Source organism: Apium graveolens, chromosome 3 (assembly GCF_009905375.1).
Source record: "Apium graveolens cultivar Ventura chromosome 3, ASM990537v1, whole genome shotgun sequence".
Lineage (NCBI taxonomy): Eukaryota > Viridiplantae > Streptophyta > Magnoliopsida > Apiales > Apiaceae > Apium > Apium graveolens.
Window position 1 is genome coordinate 135,436,961 of NC_133649.1, and position 6,335 is coordinate 135,443,295.

General features: G+C 36.9%; 1 non-coding gene across 1 annotated transcript; it reads left to right on the plus strand.

The window, feature by feature from the left end:
* The first annotated feature begins 372 nt into the window (after positions 1-372).
* Positions 373-479, plus strand: LOC141715606 (small nucleolar RNA R71). Its single transcript, XR_012572362.1, has one exon. It is a non-coding gene; the product is annotated as a small nucleolar RNA R71 (small nucleolar RNA).
* Positions 480-6,335: the final 5,856 nt, after the last annotated feature.

A 6,335-nucleotide genomic window follows, 5' to 3' on the forward strand; every position in this document is an offset into this window, starting at 1 on the left:
AAATTGTTCACATACTGAACAGATTCATTAACAAGAGAACATTGATCCGTAGCATGAGAGCCTGCACAAAGCTCACAGACAATAGCTATTTGATTGACTCCATAGCTGGCTAAAGAATCGACCTTCATAGACAGCGCTTGGAGTTGCGCTACAATAGCTGTAACTACATCAACTTCCAGAATACCTGCTACCTTCCCATGCATCATCCTCTGAGTTGGGTTTTGATACTCGTTTGCAGCCATAGTTTCAATGAGATTATAAGCCTCAGTATAGCTTTTGGCCCACAAAGTGCCTCCAGAAGCTGCATCGAGCATGGGTCGAAATTGGGCCCCCAAACCATTATAGAAACCAGTGATCACCATCCAGTCAGGCATACCATGATTTGGACACTTTCTCAACATCTCCTTGTAGCGCTCCCAAGCTTCGCACATAGATTCTCCTTGTTGCTGTGCAAACTGAGTAAGAGCATTCCTCATAGCTGCAGTCTTGGCCATTGGATAGAACTTCACCAGAAACTTTTGCGCGAGATCTTCCCAAGTAATGATGGACCCAGCTGGTAAAGAATGTAACCAGTTCTTAGCTTTGTCCCTCAGAGAGAATGGGAAAGGCCTCAGCTTCATAGCCTCATCAGTAACACCATTATATTTAAAAGTACTACAGATCTCGACAAAATTCCTGATATGCATGTTGGGATCTTCTGTCACAGCACCTCCGAAAGAAATAGAATTCTGCACCATCTGAATAGTGCCCGGCTTGATTTCAAAAGTATTGGCCTGAATAGCCGGATGAATGATGCTTGACTGAATGTCATCAATTTTAGGCCGAGAAAAGTCCATAAGAGCTGGATTAGCTTGACCTATATGATCACCCATTTTTACAGGTTCTTTCTTTTCACTCTCTTTATCTGAATCATCAAAAACTATCTTCTTCGGAAATTCAAGAGCTAAATCTGTCTCCTCAGCTGTATCTAGATTTCTCTTACGGGTGCGAGAACGTGTTTGCATAAACGCTCGCTAGAGTACCTGAAACACAACCAGAAGCAGTAAGTAACAAGTCTTAATCAATGAATCATAATGACCATTGATGGCAAGTACATAAACTAAACAAATTAACACCGAGTCCCCGGCAGCGGCGCCAAAAACTTGTTAGGGCAAAATCACGCGCTAAATAAATCACGCAAGTATACGCGTTCTCAAGTAGTATAGAATGATTTTTAGTTCGTTCCCACAGTGACTCTGATTAATTATATTTAATTAACTCTTACTCACTTATGTATGATTACTCTTCAATGTCAAGACAATAACAATTAAGGTTGATTAACTAATATTAACTACAAGAATTAAACACTTGAATTAACAATATTAAATACACATGAGATCGTAACTTCATTACTACTTCATTCAATAGTTATTGTTATTACCCTTAGCATGTAATGGTGATGATATTAATCGAATAACACGAAACTGATAAATGCCAACTTTCGTTTTACGAATACCATTCTACCAAGCATTCACAATTAAGATAGAAGTTGAATAGACATCAATTATGTTAAGACCCTATATGTCTACAGAATTTGACAACATAACGATTTAAGCGCAAGTTATTCATTATGAATACACGGGGCAAGTAAAATGGTTAGAGTTACCCACTAATCATGCATACAATACATGAACCTATGCTAGCATGGAAAGTTCTAAATCTCCAGATTCACTGTCGCTTCACAAGAGATTAACAAGCTATCTTATATGTTCGTGACGCACATAAGACGAATAAGCACAACCTATGCTAGATATTATACAATCACCACATACCAAGGTATTAAACAATTAACTAAAGAAATTTATAGTAAATCCGCTATGATCCCATGATCATGATTAGCCCATGATAGAACTCATCGTCACCATGGGTCCATATGAAAACATGATAATAACACAATGATATAAACTAATAAAAATATTTAATAAAAACAGAGTACGTCACAAGAGTATAAAGGTTCAAAGAGTAAAGAAAACTAGCATCCACTGTTACAACGAATTAAAAAAATCACAAGATAAATGTATGCTTCCTCTTCTTCGTTGTTGCGTGCTAAAACGGTCTTCTTAATCTTCTATCCTTGTTACTTGTTGTTGAAAACGTCTCCCCAATAGGTTTATATAAGAGTCCACAAGAACCAGCGCCAACAGAAGCCCATTAGAACTTGAATTCTAAAATCCAGAATTTAATTTCCCGCACCCAGGCGGCCGCCTCCTCCTTTTTGACGGGCGTCTGCTACCAGGCGTTCGCCTGCTCCTTCCAGGAGGGCGCCTGCAAGCCTTCTGGAAAAATCCAAAGTTTGTTTCTGATTTTGCTGAATTCTTCGCACAACTCCCTGTAACTGATTCCAAGTACTTCCTAAGGCTTATTTTGATGAAATTCTCCTATCTCAACAAGTTATACCCTGAAATGCAAAAAACACTCAAAAACGTGTTAAATACACAAAATACTCGAGTTCAAGACATCAATTTAAGTCGTTATAAGACGCTCTAAGTGTTATAAAATGCCACTTATCAGTATGTTGTAGATGGTTCAAGTGCTCTAATTGTCAATAAAATCCAGACCTCTAATGATGAGCCAAGATCCCAGACTCCAGTTGCCTCAACAAATGAGCAATGAACCAATGATTCATAGGAACAAGTCATTCTGGAATTGGAAGAAGATGAGTTCTACACCCTGGATGAACTTGATGAACTTGATCAGTCAATGGCCTATCTGGCAAGAAATTTTTCTAACATTAGAGTAAAGAAGCCAAGATTCTTCAAGGGTAAAGGACAATTATTCAACAAAGACATCAGCTGGAAAGGAAAAGGGAAGTACACATCTGATAGCAAAAATGGTTACAAAACTGGATCTATTGATAGATCAAAGATAAGGTGCTTCAATTATGATGAACTAGGCCATTTTGCTATAGAATGCAGGAAACCCAAGAAAGCAAAGAAAGACAAAGCTTATCTTGAATTGGAAGGAAAGTATGAAGCTCTTCTAAAGAAACATCAAAGCAAAGCTTATATTGCAGAGGGAAAAAGTTGAGATGATTCTGATAATGATGAAGATGAGGAAGTTGGAAATTATGCACTAGTAGCCTTGGAGCAAGGATAGTCATCCTCATCAAAATCACAGGTACCAACTATCACCACCATTAATTTAAATATGAGTCAATATAAGGAAACTGTAGAGAAGATAAGCACATAAATGTTTCATATTCATACAAGTATGGTTGCTGCTAATGAAGAAGTTAGCAGACTGACAAAGATAAATAAGAAGCTTAAAAATGAGAAACAAGAAGCTGAATTATTGTTGGTAGAGCTTGAATCTGTAAGACAAGAAAATTCATATCTGAAGAACAAACTCAAGTGTGTAAGTGAGATTGAAGCAATGTTAAGGGAGAAGCTTAAAAATAATGAAGTTAAATTGAAGTCCTTCAAGAATGCATTTGAGTTAGTTGGACAATATCATGAGAAAAATAAGCCATATGCAAATATTGCTATTGGTATTTATTATGATGCCTTGAATAGCAAGAAGAAAAAAATATGTGACAAAGGGAAAATAACAGAAAATGAAAATGTTCCAACAATCCTGAAAAAGGTTGATTCACCTATGTTCAATGCATGTGAAGTTAACTTCAGTGAAGAAGAGTTGATTATCAAGCAAGAAATTGCTGATGAAGTCAATGAGAAGAAAGATGCAGAAGTAACTCAATCTTTCAAAGCTGAAGAGAAGCTCATGGATAACCAAGGTTCCAAGACACCTGTCAAAGAAATCAAAACTGAAGATGCAAGAAAGAAGAAGAAAAATAGAAATGGGAAAATTGGGATAAACAAAAGCAATAATTTTGCTTATGTTGCAGATGCTCCAAGAAAGAAATGTAAAAAATGTGGCTCTATGAATCACCTAAGTCACCTTTGTAAAAAGGTTGTTAGCAAGCTAGCTGAAGGAGCCTACAAATACAATGAAGCAGATGTAAATGATCCCTACTCATTCTGTGACAAGTTTGATTACATTCCTTGCAACTTAAAAGTAATGAAAAGTTGCCACAAACTGAGAGTAGATCTTAAAGAAACAAAAATTGGGTCTACAGCAGATAGGGAAAATGCACAACAATCATTGAATTCTATTTTATTTGAAATAACTCATTCTACTTATGCTAAATCAGTTAACAAGAAGAAAGTGCCCAACACTGCTTGGGTTTCTAAACACACTTAAAACTCATTGTGTGCAGGGCAAAATGAAGAAGGTCATATGGATCATAGACAGTGGGTGTTCCAGACATATGACAGGTTATAAGGACCTGCTATCACAGTTTGAGGAGAAAGCTGGTCCTTTGGTGACCTTTGGAGACAACAGCAAATGATTCACAATGGGATATGGCAAGATTGTTTCTGGAAATATTGTCATTGATGATGTAGCACTGGTAGCTTGTCTTGAAGTGAATCTTCTCATTATTAGCCAATTTGCAGACAAAGGTTTTGAAGTTTTATTCAACAAAGAAGAATGCACTTTTATCAGCAAGAAAACTGGTGAAGTTGCTCTGAAAGGAGCAAGAAAAGGAAGTTTGTTTGTTGCAGACTTAGACTCAACAAATAAGGATAGTATTTGTTGCTTCTACACCAAGACATCAGATGAACAAAACAAGTTATGGCATAAAAAGTTGTCTCACTTAAATTTCAAGGCAATTAACACATTGGTCAAAAAGGAGTTAGTAAGAGATATGCCTAATCTGGGGTTTGCTCAAGTTGAAGTCTGTGAAGCATGTCAGAAAGGAAAAATGAAAAGATCAAGTCACAAGTCAAAAACTGTGAATTCTATAAGTGCTTCATTACAGCTTATTCACATGGACTTGTTTGGGCCATTAAATGTCTTATCAATTTCAAGGAACAAATATGCACTTGTGATGGTGGATGATTTCTCAAGATACACTTGGGTAGAATTCATGCACTCTAAAGATGAGGCTTCACACATCATAATTGAGCACATCAAGAAGATAGAAAAATAGGCTGAAGATCATAATTGTGTAAAAAGATTGAGAAGTGACAATGGAACAGAATTCAGGAATGCAACATTGAGTGAATTCTGCAAAAGCAAAGGCATTGTTCAAGAATTCTCAGCTGCTAGAACACCTCAACAAAAATGGAGTAGTTGAAAGAAAGAACAAAACATTAGTTGAAGCTGTAGAACAATGTTCCAAGATGCCAAGTTGCCAACAAGTTTCTGGGAGGAAGCTATTAACACTGCATGTTATACTCAAAACAGATATCTTATTAACAAGGCCCATGGAAAATCACCTTACTCAATCATGTCTAAGAGAAAGCCTACTGTAAAGCATCTCCATGTGTTTGGAAGCAAGTGTTACATTTTAAAAGACAACTCCGAATATGTGGGAAAATTTGACTCAAAGGTTTTTGAATCAATTTTTCTAGGATATTCATTGGAGAGGACTGCCTACAAGGTCTATATGATTGATCAAAAGATGATTATGGAAAGCACAGATGTGACTTTTGATGATGACAAATGTCCAGGCTTGGAATGTCTTGATGAAAATGAAACTGAAGCCCTTGCATTTGAAAACCTCAATATTGATAGTGATTCTGATGGTGAAGATGAAGTCAATACACAACAGATGTTGAATGAAGAGACTACTGAACAGGAAAATCATGGAAATGGAAGATCATCTCAAACACCCAAATTTGATAGAACAAACTCAGGGAGAGAAAGAGAAGAAGGATCTACAAGTCATACCAATGATGAAGGCACAAGTCAACAGACTCACACAAGGAAGTGGGATAGAAGTCACACTAGAGAAGCAATTATTGGTGATCCTACTACCGGTGTAAGAACTAGAAGTGTAACTGCTAATGAGTGCCTACATGCATGCTTTCTGTCTCAAGTAGAGCCCAAGAAAACTGAAGAACCTCTAATGGATCCTGATTGGATATCTACAATGCAAGAGGAGCTTAATCAGTTTAAAAGGAACAAAGTTTGGGAGCTAGTTCATGCACCAAAGAATAAAAGTGTAATTGGAACAAAATGGGTGTTCAGGAACAAGATAAATGAAAAAGGTATAGTTACCAGAATCAAGACAATGTTGGTTGCAAAAGACTACTCACAGGAAGAAGGAATTGATTATGATGAAACTTTTGCTCCAGTTGCAAGACTTGAAACAATAAGGATTTTATAGCATTTGTTGCACATTAAAATTTTAAAGTGTATCAAATGGATGTCAAGAGTGCCTTCCCAAATGGTGAGCTAGAAGAAGAGGTTTATGTGCAACGGCCACCTAACTTTGAAGATCCAGAATTTCC